General features: G+C 39.9%; 1 long non-coding RNA gene and 1 pseudogene across 2 annotated transcripts in view; one reads left to right on the top strand and one right to left on the bottom strand.

Moving 5' to 3' along the window:
- The window catches only part of LOC115897601, a 62,504-nt gene that overhangs the window by 37,619 nt on the left and 911 nt on the right, over window positions 1-23,974 (bottom strand). The window contains exon 2 of the long non-coding RNA XR_004057354.1: window positions 1,184-1,259. This is a non-coding gene — a long non-coding RNA (uncharacterized LOC115897601). The remainder of the gene's footprint in view (window positions 1-1,183; window positions 1,260-23,974) is intronic.
- On the top strand, window positions 19,082-20,101 carry LOC104654521 (annotated as a pseudogene). The gene has a single exon (XR_004057353.1). The product of XR_004057353.1 is annotated as a mortality factor 4-like protein 1 pseudogene (transcript).

Raw genomic sequence — 23,974 nt, 5'->3', positions numbered from 1 at the left:
CCTGCCTCAGCCTTTCCAGTAGGTGGGACCACAGGCATGCACCACTATGCCTGGCTAAGTTTCTTTTTTTTTTTTTTTTAAACAGAGTCTCACTTGTCACCCAGGCTGGAGTGCAATGGCACAATCTCTGCTCACTGCAACCTCCGCCTCCCAGGTTCAAATGATTCTCCTGCCTCAGCCTCCCAAGTAGCTGGGATTACAGGCATGCGCCACCACACCCTACTAATTTTATGTTTTTAGTAGAGATGAGGTTTCACCATGTTGGTCAGGTTGTTCTTGAACTCCTGACCTCAAGTGATCCACCCACTTCGGCCTCCCAAAGCACTGGGATTACAGGCATGAGCCATCGTGCCCAGCCTCTTTTTTTTTTTAATTTTGTAGAGATGGGGTCTCACCTAGACTGTTCTTAAACTCCTGGCCTCAAGCAGTCCTCCTTCCTCAACCTCCTAAAGTGCTAGGATCACAGGAATGAGCCAACACCCCTGGCCCCTTTAGTTCTTGATGGTCAGCGTTTCAGACAACTTCTCTTTATTATTTAACTGCTCATTGTGACACACTATTAAAAGGATGAAAAGGCAACCCACAAAGTAGTAGAAGATACTTGCAGTACATGTGTCAAAGACTATTATTCAGAATATATAAGGAACTTCTACAAATCAACATGTAAAGACAAACAACCCAATACATAAGTAGGCAAAATACTAAGAAACTTCACCAAAGATATGAATTTTAATGTTGATAATAAAAACGCTTTAACTGAAATATAATAGACATACAGCATAGTGCAAGTATTTTGAGTATACAGCATGGTGAATGTTCACAAATGCACCTGTGTGACCAGCACCCAGCTCAAGAAAGGAGATCATAACTAACACCTCCATTATCCTTCAACTTATACACCCTTCCAGCTACCACCTCTCCCCACTGAGGGTAATCTCTCTTCTAACTTCCAGCACTACAGATTAGCTTGGCTTGTTTTTGTGTGTTCTGTAAATGGAATCATGAATGGAGTCATACAATGTATACTCCTTTGAGCCTGTTGGCTTTTGCCCACAGAATGTCTGTGAAGTTCACTCATGGCTGATTTCTTCCCCTCAACCTTATGTCTGAGTTTCAGCCATCTTTTTGTGCATAGCTGTAGTTTGTTCATTCTCATTGCAGAGATGGGCTTTCAGGTACTTACCAGATTGAGGCTATTTTGAACAGCACTGCAATGCACCTTCCAATACATGTCTTCTGGTGGACGTGTGCACACATACCTGTTAGGTAAGAAGAGTAGGTCCCTGAAATCTGGAATAATACTGAACCCAGTTGCTGTCAATCTGAACATGATTCTGTTCATGTATTCCACCCACAAATGTCATGCCTTTTCTGCCTTCATTACGCACTTATCATGTGCTGTGGCTGTAACTTTTGCAGTTTGAGGTGCGACAACAAAAGTAGCATGAATTTCTTTTTCTTCTTTCACAATTTCATGGATAGAAGATTTGTTCTTACTGTAGATCTTAGCAACCTCAACATACTTTTTTTTTTTCTTTAAGTCAAGAACTTTCACCTTTTCCCTTAAAGAAAGCACTTTAAAGCTTCCTTTTGGCATATCCAAATTGCCAGCATCAATACTCTTGCACTTTGGGGCTATTATGAAGTAAAGTAAGGGTACCTTGAACATGAGCACTGCGATACCCCGACAGTCAATCTGAAAACCAAGATGGCCACTAAGTGGCAACTGGAAAGGAGTGTAGACAGCGTGGATATGCTGGGAAAAGGGATGATTCACATCCCAGGCAAGACAGAGCAGGACAGTGAGAAATGTCTTCGCAATACTTAGAATAGCATGCAGTTTAAAATTTAGTAGTTACTTATTTCTGGAATTTTCCATTTAATATTTTTGCATTGCAGTTGACCATGGATAACTGAAAATGTGGAAAGCAAAACCACAGCTTTAGTAGAAATTGCCAGTTTTCCAAAGTGGTTGAATAAATGTATACTTAACAAAATATGAAAATCCAGTTGTTCACATTCTTACCAACACTTAGTATTTTCTTTTTCATTTTAGCAATTCTGGTAAGTATGTAATATTGATGTCTAACATTGGTTTTAAACTCCATTTTCCTGATGTCCGGTGAGGTAGAGCTTATTTACGTTTATTGGATATCTCGATAACCCTTTTGGTGAAGCTCTTATCTGAGTGTTTTGCTCACCTATATATTGAGTTGCTTGTCTTTTGCATGTTGATGTCTAAGAGTTCTTTATATATTCTGAATAAGAGTCTTTTTTCTGACACATGCAGTACAAATATCTTCTAATACTCTGTAGAAGAAGTAGGTTGCCTTTTCACTCTATTAATGGTGTGTCATGACGAGCATCTTTCGTTTTATCCAAATTTAGCCCAGATTTAGAAGATTTTCTTTTATGGTTAGTGATTTTATGTGCTCCTTAAGAAATCTGCCAACTTCAGGATTATGAATACGTTCGATCACATTTTCCTTTAAAAGGTAAAAACTTTTCTTGTTTAAATCTGCAATCCATTGTACATTGTGTGAGGTAAGAATTGAAATTCATTTTGGTCCATGCATCTATGCCTGGGAAGGCCATCCTTTCCCCCACTGCTTGTGGTGTCTCTTTTCTAGGTCTGTTTTGGACTCTCTATGCTGTTCCATTGTGGAGTTTTTCTATCCTTGAGCCTACCAATCTGTGTTTTTGTTGTTGTTATTGTTGTTGTTTAGGCAGGAGTCTCACTCTGTCCCCCAGGCTGGAGTGCAGTGGCGTGATCTCGGCTCACTGTAACCTCTGCCTCACCAGTTCAAGTAATTCTCCTGCCTCATCCTCCCAAGTAGCTGGGATTACAGGCAAGTACCACCACGCCTAGCTAATTTTTGTATTTTTAGTAGAGACAAGGTTTCAAAATGATGACCAGGCTGGTCTCAAACTCCTGACCTCAGGTGATCCACCCACCTTGGCCTCCCAAAGTGGGAGGTTGGGATTGTTAGATATGAGTTCTAAATTTCTTTTCAAAGAATCAATATGTCAGTATGTTCTATTCTTTGCCTTCTACTTTTAAACTTAACTTCCTCAAAAAGCAACCTTTTTCGATTACCTGCTCCACCCTGACTTATTCCGATTACCTATTTCACCTTGACTCACTCCGACTACTCACTCCACCCTGACTTATTCCGATTACCTGCTCCACCCTGACTCATTCCGATTACCTCTCTGTCATAACCATTTTTCCCACCAAACCACTCACCCCCCACCTCCCACTCTCTTTAAATTAGACAATCGGAATTAGTTTAGCCTGTGCGGTCTAACCCTAGCCAATAGGGGAACGACACAGCAGCAGGGGCCACGTGTGTCCGGGATAAGAACCCCTTCCCCTCCCTTGTCCAAGTGTGCGCTCACCACTGCTACAGAAGGGTGCACCTTTTTATAGAATACCTTGCCTTGCTGAGAATTAAAAAGAAAATTTTATATTCAAGTGCTATTTATTTTGTGGCACTGAAACTTTATTTGTAACAGGATTACAGGCGTGAGCCACCACACCTGGCCCATACTGTCTTAATTATTGTAGCTTTTCATCTGGTAATCCTCTAGGTTTGTTCTACTTCAAAATGGCCTGGCTGTTCTTGGTTCTTGCAGTTCCATATGAATTTTATAACCACCTTGTCAATTTCTGACAAGAACAACAACAAAAAAGATTAAACTTGCTGGGATCTTGATTGGGATTGCTTTGAGTGATGTCTTTATAATATTGAGTGTTCTGATCCATGATATATTGAATCATTCCATTTATTTAAGTTTCCTTTCTGTAATGTTTTGCAGATTTCAATATACAATCTTATGCATATTTTGTTATATTTATATATGAATAATATGCTATTTTAATAGTACCTTTAAAATTTTACTTTGTTTCTTGCACATAGAAATACTATTGAATTTTTTGTATATTGGTTTTATACAAACCAATCTAGCAAGATGGTTGCTTAAGTTTCAAAGCATGTATTTTATTTCCCCAACAGGCTGTAATTTCTAAAGGAGATCTTGACACTGGGCTCCCAATTTGACATACCCTAACTCCCTCACCAGTCCTTGAGATAGGTATAAATGGCCCCAATTTAAAGATACAGCAACTGAGTATCATCAATGACTCAGTTTGCTGAAGGTCACATGGTTTTTTGTGCATGACACAGCCCAAGGCCAATGCTGGAATGTCTGATTCCAAGGTCTATATTCCTTCTGCTACAGCAGACAGGGTGACTGATATCGTACCTGAGTAAATTTCTCTTTCCTCAGCACAGAACTAGGGTCACAGAAGGTGCTTAGTTGTTTTTTGTACAAGGGCAAAAACCTTTCAAACTCATCACTTACTCTCTCATTCTCTGTCTTCCATGAGAGCAACATATACGTGCCAAGCTGCCCAGTTCCTCCTCTAAAGAGAGTAATTCCAGACAAAGCCCTTGGGGCTTTAATTTTGCTGCTTTCTCATGTTGCAGATTAAATTTTGTCTGAGAACTATACTTTCTGCTCCCAGAGGCTTTCACCTTGTGTTACAGACACATGGCATTGGGCACTTTGTTGGGAGTGGAGACTGGTCAGCTAAATGGATGCACAGAGGGAGAAAGAGGTTATTCAAGGCAGGGAGGAAAGGGAGCTGGGAGGCAAGAAACAAGGAATGGAGTCCTCCTCTGACCACTTTCTGTACCAAGAGGTGGTCTGAAATTTTGGGAGGTGGGTCGTTTTTAGGAGCTCAGGTGCACAGAACTGAGTTCCTCATGGTCACTTCCTGGCACATTAGCACCAGTTTTGTCAGAGGCATTTGAACCAGAGAGACTCCATCTTGAATAGGGGCTGGGTAAAATAAGGCTGAGACCTACTGGGCTGCATTCCCAGGCGGTTATGCATTCTTAGTCACAGGATGAGATGGCATAAGATATAGGCCATAAAGACCTGGCTGATAAAACAGGTTGTGATAAAGAAGCCAGCCCCAACCCACCAAAACCAAGATGGCGATGAAAGTGACCTCTGATTGTCTTATTTGCTCATTATGCACTAATTATAATGTATTAGCATGCTCAAAGACACTCCCACCAGCACCATGACAGTTTGCAAATGGCATGGCAACATCAGGAAGTCACCCTATATGGTCTAAAAGGGGGAGGAACACTCAGTTCTAAGAATTGCCCACCCGTTGTTTAGCATATAATCAAGAAATATATATCCTTAGTCCAGCAGCCCAAGTTGCTGCTCTGCCTATGGAGTAACCATCTTTTATTCTTTTACTTCCTTAATAAAGTTGCTTTCACCTTACTGTATGGACTCACCCTGAATTCTTTCTTGCGTGAGATCCAAGAACCCTCTCTTGGGGTCTGGATTGGGACCCCTTTCTGGTAACAGTTTTGGGCAAGAAGCCCCTATGGTATCTCATTATTTCTCTCCTCCATCCTCCATCCATCATCCCAATTCTGTCGATGTTATGGAGTATCCAACCTAGTGCCTATGCATCCTCCCAATTTCCCTTCTAATATTTGTTTGGATGTATAACTTTTTAAAAAAATAATTTGAGGGGTGTGGTTTTAAAAATTACATGAATGAGATTTTTTTCAACAAATCTGATTTTGTTTTTCACTTGCTTCCTTTGACAGGTGCTTTTGCAGTCTATCCAAGAGGCTCCACGTAAATACAGTTTGCTCCTTGTAACTACTGTAGTATCCTCTTCCCTCATAGGAATATACCACATTTTACTTATCCATGCCCACAGGTGCAGTTTGCTTACTTTCTGCTCTCTTTGTGACATCCATTCGACACTCATGCATTTCCTGATTCACAAACATCTGTTGAGTGCTTTTATCCTTCAGGCAGTAATCTAGATATTGGGGTTAAATTATACTAAATTGAACACCCTTATAGCAACTATTACTCTGGGGGATTACATCTTTGAGTGAGATTGCTGGGTCAAAGGAGGTACACATTACTTAATCTCAGAGTCCTGCCAGATGGATCTCCAGAAAGGCTGCATCCGTTACCCTCCTACCAACTACGCCTGCAGGTTTTTATTCTTTGCAGATTCCCCAGAATTCAGTATTAGATGACTTCCTATTGTTTTTCAATGTGATGGGTGTGATATGGTATTAAGTTGCTTTAATTTGCATTTCTTTGACTAGTGCTATGATTAAACACCTCTTTTCAAGCAATGTGGTTTCCCCATCTGAATTTTCTGTATGGACTTTGCCCATTTTCTTTAGACTTTTTGTCTTTATATTGTTGATATAAAAGAGCTCTTGGAATGCTCTAGATGTTAATTCCTCACAGGTTTTAGATACTGCAAATACATTTCCCTGTCCTGGTACCTGCCTGTCATTTTTGCTGATAGTTTTCTTCCCAATTTTTTTTTTTCCTGTATGCTTTCTTTCTTTTTTTTTTCTTTTTTTTTTCTTTTTTTTTTGAGATGGAGTTTCACTCTTGTCCCTCAGACAGGAGTGCACTGGCATCATCTCCGCTCACTGCAACCTCTTGTCACCTGGGTTCAAACGATTCTCCTGCCTCAGCCTCTCGAGTAGCTGGGATTACAGGCACCCACCACCACGCCCAGCTAATTTTTTTTTTTTTTTTTTTTTTTTGTATCTTTAGTAGAGATGGGGTTTGACCATGTTGAGCAGGCTGGTCTCGAACTCCTGACTTCAGGTGATCCACCCTCATTGGCCTCCCAAAGTGCTGGGATTACAGGTGCGAGCCACCATGCCCAGCCTCCTGTATGCTTTCTAATTTGAGGGTTAAGGAGATTCTCCTGCACTCCTGAGTTATAAACATATATATTCTTTTGCCTTTCATGTGTGCCTCTTTAATCCATTTCGAGTTTTTGTTTTGTAGTTTTGTTTTGTTTTTAAAATATTGTGAAGGATAGGAACCTAGCTTTCTCCATATAGTAAGGCAGTTTCCAAAATACTGTTTATTAAAAGGCTCATGCTTTCCTCATTAGATGATACCTTGATCTTATACATAATCTTCATATATATTGGGTTCACCCCTCTATTCCTTTTATTTGTCTGTTGTTGGAAAAATTGTGCCCCATTTTATCATTATGGCTATTAGAATATTTTTAAAATGCATAAGGAACACCCTCTTTGCTTTAACTTTGCTGTTAGAAGAACTCTATTCTTCCATAAAAAATTTAGAATATGTCAAGCTTTTATTGTGATTGGAATCACACTGAATTTGTCAACCACTCTGGGGGAAAACTGACATCTTTACAATACTGAGTCATCACATCCATCCAGGTGAAACAATCTCATTGCCCAAGGCATCACTCAAAGCTCTTTGTTTCACAACCAAGAAAATTGAGCAAGAACACCAAGGGAGAGGTTGGAGTAAAAGTTTAATAAGCGAAAGAAGAAAGTGTAAGAGTTAAAGAAAGAGGAAAGAAACAGGAAATGTGGCTGGCAGTTAAAGACAGGTTTTCTTTAGATAAAACCTGAGAGAGACTCCTGGCCGATTTTGGTGAGAAGTGCTTTCTCTTACAGACTGTAGGGAAAAGAAAGAGAGATCAGACTGTTACTGTGTCTATGTAGAAAAGAAAGATATAAGAAACTCCATTTTGATCTGTACCCTGAACAACTGTTTTGCCTTGAGATGCTGTTAATCTGTAACTTTAGCCCCAACCCTGTGCTCACAGAAACATGTGTTGTATGGAATCAAGGTTTAAGGGATCTAGGGCTGTGTAGGATGTGCCTTGTTACCAATATGTTGACAGGCAGTATGCTTGGTAAAAGTCATCGCCATTCTCCATTCTCGATTAACCAGGGGCACAATGCACTGCGGAAAGTCACAGGGATGTCTCTGTGTCTTATTTCTTTCCTCAGTCTCCTGTCCCACCTGACGAGAAACACCCACAGGTGTGGAGGTGCTGGCCCCCTTCAACAGACTAAGAGTATATATTGGTCTTAGGGTGAGGGGGCTTATCACAAGCTTGGAATGTTTATGTGTGTGGAGAAGTTTATGGTGGGGTTGGATGCTTTCTGAGAGGAGAGGAGTTTATCTTGGGATAGACATCTTTCCAGCCTGGAGTGGGGTTATCTTGGGGCTAGTATCTGTGGATGTGCCTGGTTCTGTGTATCAGCTGCAGGCATGTTTTAGGGAAAACATTCTGTGCAAGTTCCCTTATCTGAGTATGCCCAAAAAAGATAAGGGGTGTGCTCATTGAAGCTCACTGGACCTCATTTCCTTATTTGTGTTTGTAGCTTGATCTTCCAAGCTGCTCTTTTTGTTAGAAAAGAATTCTTCTGAGGCCTTGTCCTAACTATCTGCCTAACTTGTTCCTTCCTCTCTCCTCTCTCACAGGCATATGGTGGTGTCTCTCCATTTACTTGGGATTCCTCTTACATCATTTCACAGTATTTTCTTTGTAAAGGTCTTATACATTTTTTTTTTTTTGAGATGGACTCTCACTTTCGTCACCCAGACTGGAGTGCAATGGCATGATCTCGGCTCACTGCAACCTCTGCCTCCCAGGTTCACGCGATTCTCCTGCCTCAGCTTCTCCAGTAACTGGGATTATAGGTATGCAACACCACACCTGGCTAATTTTTGTATTTTTAGTAGAGATGGGGTTTCTCCAAGTTGGCCAGGCTGGTCTTGAACCCCTGACCTCAGGTGATCCACCCACCCCAGCCTCCCAAAGTGCTGGAATTACAGTCATGAGCCACTGTGCCCAGCCAGGTCTTAAACATTCTTTAACAGATTAATTCCTAGATATTTACTAGATTTGTCTTCATTATAAATGGTGTTTTATTTTCTATTACTTTTTCCTTGTTGGTTATTACTAATATAAAGAAATGCTACTGATTTTTGTATGTTGATCTTATATCTGGCAACATTTAATTTGACTGCTTCCAGCCCTAGAAATAATGTGTCTCAAAGTTCCCATTAAGTGCAATATCTGCTGTTAAACAGACTTCAGATAGATGTTATTAATTAAAATAAATTCCGATGTATTTCTAGTTATATTGTCATATATATCATGTCTCAAAAGATCTGTAATTTACAAAATACATTTTCTGCATCTATAGAAAAGTTCATTGGACTTTTCTTAGTTTCTCAATTTACTGTCATTATTGTGATGAATGATGTTGAGAAATTTTCCTTTTTTTGCATTTAAAATTTTTGTGTTCCTTTTCATTTTTAAAATTTTCTATTGAGGCATAACTTCACATACTAACAGGCACAAATCTTAAGAATACAGGTCAATAAATGTTCACATATTCATACGCCCTTATAACCACCACCATGCCCAAGATAGAAAACATTTCTAGTACTCCACCAAGCACTCTTATTTCCTCTGCCAGTAGTTAGCACTTCCCCCTAAAATGCTTGCCATTTTGAATTTCATGTACATAAAATCACATATTTATTATTGTGTGTTTGGTGTCTTTTACTGAACATTTTAGGTAGAGTTTAGTGACTCCTTGTGCTACCCTCTGCCCCACTCTGGGTGGCCCAGTGAGCTTCTGCCATTTCCCAATATAAAGTTTCTTTCTGGACAGCAGTTCATTCATTCAAGTATTTCTTAAGCATCTCCTGTGTGACAGGCTGTCTCCTGGCTGTGTAGGATTCAATAAAACAAAACAAAAGCTTTGCCCTTATACAGCTTACATTCCAATAGTCCCTATTGGTTAGAAAAGCATAAGTCTGAAATCTTCAATGTGAGTAATGAAATAAATCATCAAGACTGCTGAGTGGGTTGAGCTGGGATTAGACATGATGAATGTATAAAATCAGAAAGATGCTATGACCTTCTCCAGCAGCGCTCAGAAGCCTGGGAAGAGATAAAGTCGGCAATAGAGGGTTGGAAATTAAAATGAGGAAAAAAAAAAAAAAAACCAGCAACTCTTTGGCTTGATTTTCCAGCAATATATTCTAATCTCTAGAGGTTATTGCCACAACTGTTCTGCTCAATTTTAACACAATATAGCAATGCCCAGACTAATCCAGTGGTCAGCTTTTTGGCACAAACAGAAACTAGGAAATGAAAAAGATTTTAGTGAGGCCTCTAAGCTTTAGGAAAAAATGGGTGTTATCCAGCCTTTGCCATCCCTAGCATCTCACTCAAATAAGAGCATGTAAAATTAGACAACAGATTCAGAGAATGAAGATGCACAGAGACCATCAGAAAGTGACGGCTAACAGGAAGAGAAGAGAAAGTAGATGAATACCTTGCAAGGCAAATGGAGCTAAGAAATACAGGAGTCGGGGAGCACAGACTTTAACTCTTAAGGGGTGAGCATCCTGATTCAGGCTCCTTGTGAACATTTCCAAATTATTACATGGTGCAATAACTTGACATGATAGAGCCCGGAAAAGAAGAGTTATTTATATTTAGTCTACTTCATTTATGAACTCAAGGATAGACGTGATGTTGTCCTCTAGAGAGAATTCTCTGCCCCACCCCCTACTGCCAATGATATTTTTAAGTTGTCATAATTGGAGAAAAAAACTTAAATTATTATGAATATAAACCACATGATCAGTAGTTCTTAACTTTTAGGGTCTTAGGCCCTCTCCCTATAAAAAGAAGTCATTTATTTACACATAAAGAAAATTTTGCACACAATTACAGGACTCTGATGCCTAGCTTTGAACTTCAGCCTGCAATTTCTGACTTATATGTAATACTCTCATTTATTAGTGATACAAAAAATAATAAATACTGTTACTATTCTTATTCCACTTTGCCAAAGTTAGTGAATCTTCCATGATACCCTCTCAGTTATACTTCTTAATAACAATGAGCTTAAAACCCATGTTTATAAATACAGTGTAATCCTGGTTAATCTTCCCCAGCTCCACTTCATTGCTGAGTAATTTATGCAAGGCTATATTTATTCTATATTTACTCATCTGTTCAGTGCACCACCCTGTGGCCTCACCCACCTGGAGACACCCTGGCCTGATCTCAGCTTCTTCCCATCCTCAGGCCTGTGGACCCAGGTCAGAGCATGCCTCCTGCCCAGGTGCACCTGACTGCTGAATCCCTACTTCCCACCTCTACCCAAATTCCCCTACAGTTTTCCTAATTCCAATTTCTTTATTAAATGTAAGAATAATGTCCTCCTTTATGGAGAGGTACTGTGACATCATCTCTGCCCAGAGTGTACTTGAACAGCAGCCCTGATTGTCCAGGAGAGTTTCCAGGACTCGACAGTCACTGAAAAGCTCTCCGTGCAGCTTTTAGATGACTTAATATCTGCATATTACAGCTCATGTCTCTGCTCTAATGGGAGCCTCTCAGGCTCTGCTCAGAGCCCATCTGCTTGCACAACACACAGAATCCTAAGAAATTCATCAATTTTTTGTTGACAAAGATTAAAAGCAAAATGAAGAAAGCTGGTGTATATGGGGATATGAGTAACACTACATTGCCTGTGTGTGTGTGTGTGTGTGTGCACGCATGTATGTCATATTTGAAATCCAGGGCGCATTTCACACATATAGTATATCTCAATATAATGGCCATATTTCACATGCTCAATAGCCACTGTGGACAATGGTCACATATTGGATGGCACATCTTTAGAAAGTTAATCACACAAAGGCCTTATATATAAGGCCTCTTAGAGGAATTACTCCATGAAGAAGTGAATCTAGGAAGGAAAAATGGATATAAGAAGTAAATGTAGAGTGATGTCACTTAAGATAGTGGAGTAGGAGAAAACAGCCTTCACCCCCAAACAACAAAACAAATATAGACAGTTATCCACAAACCAAAATAGCCCTGGGAGGGCTCAAAAGCCCATTACCCAGCACTTTGGGAGGCCAAGGCAGGTGGATCACAAGGTCAAGAGATCAAGATCATCCTGGTCAACATGGTGAAACCCCATCTCTACTAAAAATACAAAATTAGCTGGGCATGGTGGTGCATGCCTGTAGTCCCAGCTACTCGGGAAGCTGAGGCAGGAGAATTGCTGAACACAGGAGGTGGAGGTTGCAGTGAGCCAAGATCGCACCACTGCACTCCAGCCTGGGGGATAAAGCGAGACTCTATCTCAAAATAAAATAAAATAAAATAAAGCCCATTAAAGAATCTGCAGCAACACAATAGAGAAAAAACAAACAAAAAAACAAAACAGAATATGTACACAGAAAGGATTGCTTGTGAGACTGGCAGAACAGAGATGCCAGAAAATGGTTAGAAACAAAGAAGAAAGGCAGAGGCTACTGGCATCAGCCATATGGTAGAAGCCATCCTGTCCTCAACAGCCTGCTTCTCGGGGTATAACAGCATCTTCTGCCCTGATGTTAACCACAGCCATTACCACTGGCAATAGGAAAGAGGAAAAAACTCTTGGGTTTTCCCTGCCCGAGAAACAAATGCTGTTGTGTGCCTTCAAGGCAAAGCCACCATCCCCCCTCTTGGGTGTGACCCTGACACATAAGCCTCAGCTGCCTCATAAGTGACTACACTCCAGACACCAGGCTCTGTGGCTGCACCTCACCCACCCGTGTGTCAGACACCAGAGACATAGCCATAGAACAAGCTTACATCCCAGAGCCCAGAATCAAGGTCTCTCTGCACATGTACGTGCCCATCCTCCAGGCACCAGCTCAGCTGCCATAGAGAACTAGGCCCTGCCCTGACCCCGGAGCCACTGTAACTCTGACCATGCCTATGCTCCCATTCTTGGCTGACACTTCACAAGCGCTCACATCTCATATACTGTTACCAATGCAGCAGCAGGGGTGCCTTCTCCCAGGCACCAGCAGACCCCAGAGCCATAGTTCCTCCACACATGTCCAAGCTTCAGATCTCAGCTCTAAAGGCTACTCCAGGGTACCGTTCATCAATTCTGATGCTGCTGCCAGTGCAAATCAGCCCACAAGCTGGACCCAGTACCAAAAGAGAATTCCTCTCCACAACTTCCCCAGTTGGAGAAAAAAAGTTGAGAGGATCTTAGCAGCTATTACCAGTGAAACCCCTGACAATCTTCACCACCACTGCAGACATCCACACTGTTGGCCACTTGCAATCTTCAGCAACATCAACACCTGAGCTTACAGAGCTGCAGGGAGACCACACAACAGTGGCACCCTCGCTGGTGTCAGAACTGCTACACAGCATCCAGGAAGTGCCTTCACACCTCCAAGTAGAAGAAGATCTTTCCACATTGAAACTAGCCCATAAAGTCTGAAAGGGATTGACCTTAACAAATGTGCAGAATTCAACATAAGGCAGCAAGAAACACGAAAAGCCAAGAATACATATCACCACATATTAGTCCATTTGCATTGCTATAAAGGAATACATGAGGCTGGGTAGCTTATATACAAAGAGGCTTATTTTGGCTTATGGTTCTTCAGACTGTACAAGAAGCATGGCACCAGCACCTGTTTCTGGTGAGGCCTCGGGAGGCTATTACTCATGGCAGAAAGCAAAGGGGGAGCAGATATATTACTTGGCAATAGGGGGAGTAAGAGAAAGATGGAGGTCTCATACTCTTTTAAACAACCAGGTCTCATATGAACTAATAGAGCAAGAACCCGCTCATTATCATAGGGTAGGCACCAAGTCATTCATGAGGGATCTGCCCCCATGGTGTAAAACCTCTCCCAAGGCCCCACCTCCAACATGGTGAATTACATTTCAAAATAAGATTTGGAGGGGACAAATATCCAAAATATATTATTCCTCTCTGTTCCCCCAGATCTCATCATGTCTTGCTCATATTGCAGAATACAATCCGTTTCCAGTAGTCTCCCAAAGTCTTAACTTGTTCCAAACATCAACTCAAAAGTCTCAATCTCAGAGTCAAGGCAAATTCCTTAGAGTTATGAGGCTGTGTGATCAAAAATAAGTTATTTACTTCCAAGATACAATGATAGTACAAGCATTGGGTAAACATTCCCTTTTCAAAAGGGAGAAATCTTCCAAAAGAAAGCGACAACAGGTACCATGCAAGTCCAAAACCCAACAGGGCAGACATTAAACCTTAAAGCTCCAAAATAATCTCCCTTGACTCCATGTTCCACATCCTGAGCACATTGGTGCAAGAGGTAGGCCCTCCAAGCCCCGGATAGCTCCATCACCGTGGCTTTGTTGGGTACAGGTCACGTGGCTCTGCTTTCATGGGTTGCAGTAGAATGTCTGCAGCTTTTCCAGGCTGAGAGTGTATACTGCTGGTGGCTCTACCATTCTGGGGGTCTGGAGGGTGTTAGCCCAGTTTGCACAGTTCTACTAGGTAGTCCTCTAGTGGAGACTCTGTATGGGGGCTCCAATCCCACATTTCTTCTCATCATTGCCTTAGTAGAGGCTCTCTGTAGGGGCTCTGCCCTTGTGACAGGTCTCTACCTGGGCACCCAGGATTCCCCATACATCTTCTGAAATATAGGTGGAAGCTGCCAAGTCTCCATAACTCTTGCATTATGCGCACCTGCAGATCTAATACCATGTGGAAGCCCCAAGGCTTATGACTTGCACTCTTTGGAGTGGCAAGCTGTATCTGGGGCTGTTTGAGCCAAGGCTGGAGTCTGTGCTGCAAGTATGTGGGGAGCAGCATTGCAAGGTAAGACAGCACAGGGCAATTGTGCCCTGGGCCTGACCCCTAAAACCCGTCTGTCCTTTCAGGCCTCTGGGCTTGTGATGGGAGGGGTGGCCTGGAAGATTTCTGAAATGCCTTTTCCCCATTTTACTGAATATTAGCACTTGACTCCTTTTTAGTCATGCTAATCTCTCTAGAAGAGTTTGTTCCCCAGCCTGCATGGATCCTTCTCTTTTGGATTCCTCTCCTGAAGATGGTCTTTCCTTCTCTACCATATGAGCAGGCTGAGGATTTTTGCTCCCATATCTGACTGTAGGTTGTTAGAAATAGCCATGCCACTTCTGGAATGCTTTGCTGCTTAGAAACTTTTTCCGCCAGATATCCTAGGTCATCACTCTTAAGTTTAGCCATCCATAAAGTCCTAGGACATGAATAAAATGCAGTTAAGTTATTTGCTAGGGAGTAACAAGGGTGAATTTTGCTCCAGTCCTCAGTAAGTTTCTCATTTCCATCTGAGACCTTGCCAGCCTAGCCTTTACGGTCCATATTTCTGTCTGCATTTTGGTCACAACCACTTAACCAGTCTCTAATAAGTTCCAAAGTTTCCTGTATCTTCCTGTCTTCTTCTGAGCCCTCCAAACTCCTTCATTCTCTGCCTGTTACCCAGTTCCAAAGCCACTTGCACATTTTCAGGTATCTTTATAGCAATACCTCAATACCCAGTACTAATGTTTCTGTATTAGTCCATTTTGCATTGTTATAAAGGAATGTCTGAGGCTAGGTAATTTATAAAGAAAAGAAGTTTATTTTGGTTTATGGTTCTGTAGACTGTACAAGAAGCATGACATCAGCATCTGCTTCTGGTGAGGCCTCAGGAAGCTATTTCTCATGGTAGAAGGTAAAGGGGCATGTCACATGGTGAGAGGAAGCAAGAGATTGTGGGGAGGTCCCAGACTCTTTAACAACCAGATATCACATGAACTAATAGAGCAAGAACTTACTCTATAGTTCTTTACTCATTACTGTGGGAAGGCCACCAAGCCATTCATGAGTGATCTCTCCCTGTGATCCAAATACCTCCGGGCCCCACCTTGAAAACTGGAGATTACATTTTAACATAAGATTTAGAGGAGACAAATATCCGAAGTATGCCATGCCATAAAACAAACAAAAAACCAATAATCTCCCAGTAGCTGACCCAAAAGAAATGGAGATATATAAATTGCCTGACAAAGAATTCAAAATAATTGTTATAAGGAAGCTCAGAGAATTTCAATAAAAATACAGAAAAATAATTCAATTAAATCAGAGAAACATAAATGAACAAAATAGATCAAAATCATATATAAAATAAACAGAGATTGAAATCATATGCAAAAATAAAAATTCTGGAGCTAAAGAATTTGGTGAATGTAATGCAAAGTGCAACAGAGAGCATCAACAGCAGAATTAATAAAGCAAAAGAAGAATCTGTGAATTCAAAGACAGGTTATATGAAAGTATAAGTCAGAGGAGAAAAAAGAAAAAACTTTAAAAATGAAGAAAGCTTAAAGAATGTATGGGGCAGCATCAGGAGAACAAATATTTAAATTATGGGTGACCAAGAAGCAGAAGAGAAGAACAACAACAACAACAACAACAAAAACCAGAAAGCTTATCTAAAAAAATAAAAGCTTCCTGGGGCATAAGGGGCACCAAAGAAAATAAATAAACAAATAAATAAAAGTTAGAAATTTCCCAAATCTGGGGAAAGATATAAATATTGAGGTATAGGGAAGTCAAAAGTCTCCAATCAAATTCAATCCAAATAAGACTGCACCAAGCCATATTATGATCAAACTGTCAAAAATCAAAGACAAAGAGAGGATCCTGAAAGCAGCAAGAAAAAAGAAGCATATCACTTATAAGAGGGCTCTAACAAAGCTGGCAGTGGATTTCTCAGAAGAAACCTTACAGGCCAGGAGAGAGTGGGATGATATAGTCAACATGCTGAAGGGAAAAATTCCCTGCAAACCAATAATACTTTACCTGACAAAGCTGTCCTTTAGGAAATGATAAAGACTTCCCAGAAAAGAAAAGCTGAGTGAGTTTGTCACCACTGGACATACCTTACAAGAAATGCTAAAGGGAATTCCTTAACCTGAAAGAAAAGGATGTTAACAAGTAACATGAAAACATATAAAAGTATAAAATTCACTGGTAAAAGTAAGTACAGTCAAATTCACAATACCCTAATACTGAAATGGTAGTGTGCAAATCACTTATACCTTTAGTATGAAGGTTAAGGCTGGGCATGGAGGCTCACGCCTGTAATCCCAGCACTTTGGGAGGCCAAGGTGGGTGGATCACCTGAGGTCAGGAGTTTGAGACCAGCCTGGACAACCTGGTGAAACCCATCTCTACTAAAAATACAAAAATTAGCTGCATGTAGTGGCACACACTTGTATCCCAGCTACTCAGGAGGCTGAGGCAGGAATCACTTGAACCCAGGAGGTGGAGGTTGCAGTGAGCCAAGATCATGCCATTGCACTCCAGCCTGGGTGACAAGAGTGAAACTCCATCTCAAAAAAAAGCAGGGGAGGGGGGTGAAAAGACCAAACTGTTAAAAAGAATAACAACTACAACGATTTGTTAAGGGATACACAATATAAAAAGATGTAAATTATTACACAAACATATAAAATGTAGTTGGAGGGGCACTGGAGTAAAAGCGTAGAGGTTTTTGTGATCAAGGTTAAGTTGTTATCAGCTTAAAATAGCCCATTGTAACTATTTGATGTTTTATGTAAGCCTATGGTAACCACAAAGCAAAAATCTACAGTAGATACAGAAAAGATAAAAAGTAAAGAATCAAAGCATGCCACTAGAGAAAACCATCTAATCACAAAGGAAAACAGCAAGTGAGCAAGAAAGGAAGAAAGGATCTACAAAATAACCAGTAAACAATGAGCAAAATTACAGTAGTAAGTCCTTACCTATTAATAATTACCTTGAATGTAAATGGATTAAATTCTCTAATAAAAAGAGTGGCTGAATTGATTTAAAAAAAGAAAAAAAAACAGACTCAACTACATGCTACCTACAAGAGACTCACTTTGCCTTTAAGAACACACATAAATTGAAAGTGGAGGGATGAAAAAAGATATTTCATACAAATGGAAACCAAAAGAGAGCAGAGATAGCTATATTTACATCAGATAAAATAGACTTTAATTCAGGAGAACATTGACTACATAAAAAAGAGACTAAGTTAAAAACTATAAAAAGAGACAAAGGTCATTATATAATGATAAAGGAGTCACTTCATCAAGATGATAAAATAATTACAAATATATATACCCTCAACCTCAGAGCATCTAAATATATAATGCAAATATTAATAGACCTGAAGAGAGACATAGACTGCAATACAATAACAGTAAGGGAACTTAATACCTCCACTTTCAACAATGGACAGATCATCCAGACAGAAAGTCAATACAGAAATATTGAACTTGAGCTACACTTTAGACAAAATGGACCTAATAGACATATACAGAACATTCTACACAACATAAGCAGAATACATTCTCAAGAGCACAGAGAACCTTCTACAAGATAGATTATATGTTAGGCCACAAAACAAGTGTTAACAAATTTAAGAAAACTGAAATCATATCAGGTATCTTTTCCAATCACAATGGCATGAAATTGGAAATCAATAGGAGGAATTTTGAAAATTTACAAGTATGTGGAAATTAAACAACATGCTCCTAAACAACTAGTGATTGAAGAAGAAATTACAAGGAAAATTTAAAAATATTTTGAAACAAATGAAAGTGGAAACACAACATGCCAAAACATATGAGATGTAGCAAAAGCAGTTCTAAGATGGAAGTTTATAGCAATAAATGCCTACATCAAAAAAGAAGGATCTTAAATAGACAACCTAACATCATACCTCCACAAACTAGAAAAAGAGAACAAATTAAGGTTCAAATTAGCACAAGAAAGGAAATAATAAAGATCAGAGCAGAAATAAATGAAATGTACTAGAAAAACAGTAGAAAAGATCAAAGAAACTAGGAGTTGATGTTTTGAAAAGAGCAAAATCAACAGAGCTTTAGTTAGACTAAAAAAAGAGAAGACCCAAATAAACAAAATCAGAAATGAAAGATGAAACATTACAACTGATACCACAGAATATAAAGGTTCATAAGAGCAGGCTATGAACAATGATGTGCCAACAAATTGGATAAACTAGAAGAAATGGATGAACTCCTAGATATATATAACCTAGGAAGACTAAATCATGAAGAAATAGAAAATCTGAACAGAGCATAACAAGTGAGAATATTGAATCAGTAATAAAAAGTCTCCCATCAAAGAAAAGCCTCATAACCTGATGCTTCACTGCTGAATTCTACCAAACATTTAAAGTACTAATACCAACCCTTCCCAAGTACTCCAAAAACTTGCGGAGGAAGGAATACTTCCAAATTTATTGAATAAGGCCAGCATTACCCTGATATGAAAGTCAGACAAGGACACTGCAAGAAAAAAATATATTACAGAAATTCCAGGAGGGTGAGCGAGTGCTGTGCTTTCATGGGCCTCTTCTTTATGAGGCAAAGTGTGTAAAGGTTGCCATAAAGGACAAACAAGTGAAATACTTTTTACATTACAGTGGTTGGAATAAAAATTGGGATGAGTGGGTTCCAGAGAGCAGAGTACCCAAATACGTGGACACCAATTTGCAGAAACAGCGAGAACTTCAAAAAGCCAGTCAGGAGCAGTATGCAGAGGGGAATATGAGAGGGGCTGCCCCAGGAAAGAAGACATCTGGTCTGCAGCAGAAAAATGTTGAAGTGAAAACAAAAAAGAACAAACAGGAAACACCTGGAAATGGAGATGGTGGCAGTACCAGTGAGACCCCTCAGCCTCCTCGGAAGGAAAGGGCCCAGGTAGATCCTACTGTTGAAAATGAGGAAACATTCATGAACAGAGTTGAAGTTAAAGTAAAGATTCCTGAAGAGCTAAAACTGTGGCTTGTTGATGACTGGGACTTAATTACCAGGCAAAAACAGCTCTTTTATCTTCCTGCCAAGAAGAATGTGGATTCCATTCTCGAGGATTACGCAAATTACAAGAAATCTCATGGAAACACAGATAATAAGGAGTATGCAGTTAATGAAGTTGTGGCAGGGATAAAAGAATACTTCAACGTAATGTTGGGCACCCAGCTACTCTACAAATTTGAGAGACCACAGTATGCTGAAATTCTTGCAGATCATCCTGATGCACCCATGTCCCAGGTGTATGGAGCACCACATCTCCTCAGATTATTTGTACGAATTGGAGCAATGTTGGCCTATACATCGCTGGATGAGAAGAGCCTTGCTTTATTACTCAATTATCTTCACGATTTCCTAAAGTACCTGGCAAAGAATTCTGAAACTTTGTTTAGTGCCAGAGATTATGAAGTGGCTCCTCCTGAGTACCATCGGAAAGCTGTGTGAGAGGCACTCTCACTCACTTATGTTTGGATCTCCGTAAACACATTTTTGTTCTTAGTCTATCTCTTGTACAAATGATGGGCTTTGAAGATGTTAGTGTATAACAATTGATGTTTGTTTTCTGTTTGATTTTTAAACAGAGAAAATAAAAGGGGTAATAGGTCCTTTTTTCTTTTTGTTTTTCTTTTTTCATTTCAAATTTGCTGCCAGTGTTTTCAATGATGGACAACAGAGGGATATGCTGTAGACTGTTTTATTACCTAGTTGACAAAGCTGCTTTTGAATGCTGGTGGTTCTATTCCTTTGACACTACATACTTTTATAATACGCATTAATGCTATATGACAAAATGCTCTGATTCCTAGTGCCAAAGGTTCAATTCAGTGTATATAACTGACCACACTCATCCATTTGTGCTCCTTTTTTTTTTTTTCAATGGTGCTTATAGAGCCCATCATTTGCAAGTCATCCATGTTGTTACTTAGGCATTTTATCTTTGCTCAAATTGTTGAAGAATGGTGGCTTGTTTCATGGTTTTTGTATTTGTGTCTAATGCACGTTTTAACATGATAGACGCAATGCATTGTGTAGCTAGTTTTCTGGAAAAGTCAGTCTTTTAGGAACTGTTTTTCAGATCTTCAATAAATTTTTTCTTTAAATTTCAAAAAATATATATATTATATATATTACAGGCCAATATCCCTGATGAATATAGATGTAACAATCCTCAACAAAATAATAGCAAACTGAATTCAACAGCACATTAAAAGGATCATTCATCATTATCAAATGATCTTTATCTCAGGGATACAAGGATGGTTCAATGTACACAAACCAATAAAAGTAACATATCACATTAACAGAATGAAGGACAAAAACCATATGATCATCTTAACAGATGCAGAAAAGGCATTTGACATAATTGAATATCCTTTCAAGGTAAAAACTCTCGACAAATTAGGCCTAGAAGGAATGTACCTCAAAACAATGAAGGTCATATTTGACAAGTCCACAACTAATGTCATACTGAATGGTGAAAAGGCTTTTTCTCTAGGATCAGGAACAAGAGAAGGATGTTCACTCTCACTACTTCTAATCAGCACAGAACTGGAAATCCTAATCAGAGCAACAGGTAAAAGAAAGAAACAAAACACATCCAAATGAAAAGGAAGAAGTTAAATTGTCTCTGTTTGTAGAGGACATGATCTTATATGTATAGAAAACTCCTAAAGATTCCATCCAAAAGCTGTTAGAACTGATAAATGAATTCAGTAAAATTGCAGGATACAAAAACCAACATACAAAAATCAGTAACGTTTCTATACACTAACAATGAGCTATGTGAAAAAGAAATTGTAAAAATCCCATTCACAATAGCTATAAAAAGTAAAAAAAACACTTAGGAATAAATGTAACCAATGAAGTGACAGATCTGAACACTGAAAACTACAAAATACCCATGACATAAACTGAAGAAGACACAAAAAAATGGAACAGTCTCTCATGTTCATAGATTGAAGGAATTAAAATTACTAAAATGTTCATCCCACTCAAAGCAACCTACATATTCAATGCAATCCCTACCAAAATTTCAACAACACTTTCACATTAACAGAAAAAATAATCTTGAAATTCCCACAAAATTGCTGAATAGCTAAAGCATTTTTGAACAAAACGGAAAAACAAAAACAAAGCTGTAGGCATCATAGCATCAGTAGGACAGTAACATCCAAGGTGTGGAGTAATCCCAGGATTGAGAAATGTTTCCAATACAAATGTAGGTCAACTTTAACTTGCCTCTGGCAAATGGGAGCCACAGTTGTAGCTCAAAGTGTCCAGTGCAATTCTATCACATCTTGCTTACTCACTAGCTTGGCAGAATCAACTATTTGGTGCATTTTGAGTAGCGGTTGTGAGTTGTGTTTTTCATTTGTGTTTTGTGTGGGTGTCAAGGGTAGTATGGGGGTTAGTATAGGACCTTGCTACCCAGAGGTGATTTATAGACCATTAGTACCTGCCTCAACTCCAAGGATATGAATATGTTACAAATTCAGAATCTGGAGAATCGCCTCGACCCTACCAAATTAGAATCTGTATTTAAATAAAATCTCCATATGCACCTTAAAGTTGGAGAAGCTTTAAGTTTCTTAGAACTGTTAAGTTTAAAGAGAGAGAAGATAGCTATGTAGTGGGCAGAGTAGGATCAGTCCCTAATTTCTACTTGAAATATCCTTGTCTCAGATTCTCCATTAATTTAGAGATACCATTTCATCCCTTATGAGTAAAGGCTACATCTTTTTTACCCTCAACTCATTTGATCAGCAGCCTTAATTATTTAAACTATGGCCCAGACATACAAATAAAAAAACAAACAAAAAACACGTTGGGCGCGGTGGCTCATGCCTATAATCCCAGAACTTTGGGAGGCCGAGGTGGGAGGATCACCTGAGGTCAGGAGTTCGACACCAGCCTGACCAACATGGAGAAACCCCGTCTCTACTAAAAGTACAAAATTAGACAGGCATGGTGGTGCATGCCTGTAATCCCAGCTACTCGGGAGGCTGAGGCAGGAGAATCGCTTGAACCCAGGAGATGGAGGTTGCAGTGAGCCAAGATAGCGCCACTGCTTTCCAGCCTGGGCAACAAGAGGGAAACTGTCTCAAAAAACAAACAAATGAAACACTCCAGGCATGGATGCCTTAACAGCTACATATATATCACAGAATCTGTGTTTTACACATTAGCAAGATCTCAAACCTTTATGATTCCAGTAAACTTAGGGCTACGGATCCCTGACCACAAAGGATTGGAAGCAGCAAAGTAGGGCAAAGGGAAAGAAGTAAAATATGGAGTTGGGGTGAAGTTTACAATGAGAATTGATGGTAGAAAGAATAGCTTTGACATTTTCATAGTTACTTAGATTTATAAATCTGTGCACACATCAAAACAATCACTCAGGTCTTAGAGAAATTGTACTCAACCCTGCCTGCATGTTAGAATCACCTACTTTTCTCAAGCCTCAATCTCAGAGATTCTGATCTAATTGGTTTGGAGTGGGATCCAGGCACAGGTGTTTTATTAAAGCTTCCCAGGTGATTCTCAGTGGTTTAGGGTCAGTCATCATAGGGCCCAGAGGCCTAAACATCTGAGTAGCCTCTAAATAGGCTCTTTACAGCTTGCTATAATCATTGACAATCAAAGACCCCAGGGTTGGTTAGGATGACCTTGCTTACAGGATTTTCTTTTAAGAGGAAAACATTCTATATATTAGAGGTGATTTTGACAGAAAATAAGATAGCCTGGAACTAAATGATAAACATCAATATAAGTCCTGTGTCATAGTTGGAGAAATCTAGAGGGCACTGGTGTGTTGAATCAGACACCCCCTATCTCCTCTCTCCCTCTTGACCCTCCCTCCATGTAGCCCAACATTTACCATGCCCATGAATCACCTGGGGCTCTTGTTCCAATACAGATTCTGACTCACTAGGTCTTAGGGGAGGCTCCAGATTCTATCATTTTTATGAGCTCCAGATGATGCTATTGCAGCTGGTCCAGGGACCACACTTTGAGTCAAGGCCATCCTGATGGCCTTGACTACCCCTCAACCCCTTCTTTGGAACCCAAACAAGAAGAATGGCTTTCATGAATTCCACTGGGGTCCTTGATCCAGAACCACTGTGCCCAAAACTGTTAATAGTTAATTCCCTCCTCCCACTAGGCAATGTTATGGGAGGATTGGGGCCTACTGAGTTAGTAACAGGCTTAGAGAGCAGGCAGTTTGGCCCATTCATTACAAAACTATGGCTCTGAGGCCAAGTTGGCAAAGGATTGGCCTAGTTCACAGGTGACCGTAGTAAAGGCGAAACTAGATCTAAATCAGGACGTGAACGCATCCATTAAGGATTCTGTCAAAATGACTGCTTCCTGTAGCTTTCTGTGTGAAACATAGGGAAA

Source organism: Rhinopithecus roxellana, chromosome 5 (genome assembly GCF_007565055.1).
Source record: "Rhinopithecus roxellana isolate Shanxi Qingling chromosome 5, ASM756505v1, whole genome shotgun sequence".
Classification (NCBI taxonomy): Eukaryota; Metazoa; Chordata; class Mammalia; order Primates; family Cercopithecidae; genus Rhinopithecus; species Rhinopithecus roxellana.
Note: the sequence above shows the minus strand (reverse complement) of the source record. Positions and strands in the feature narration are given on the sequence as shown.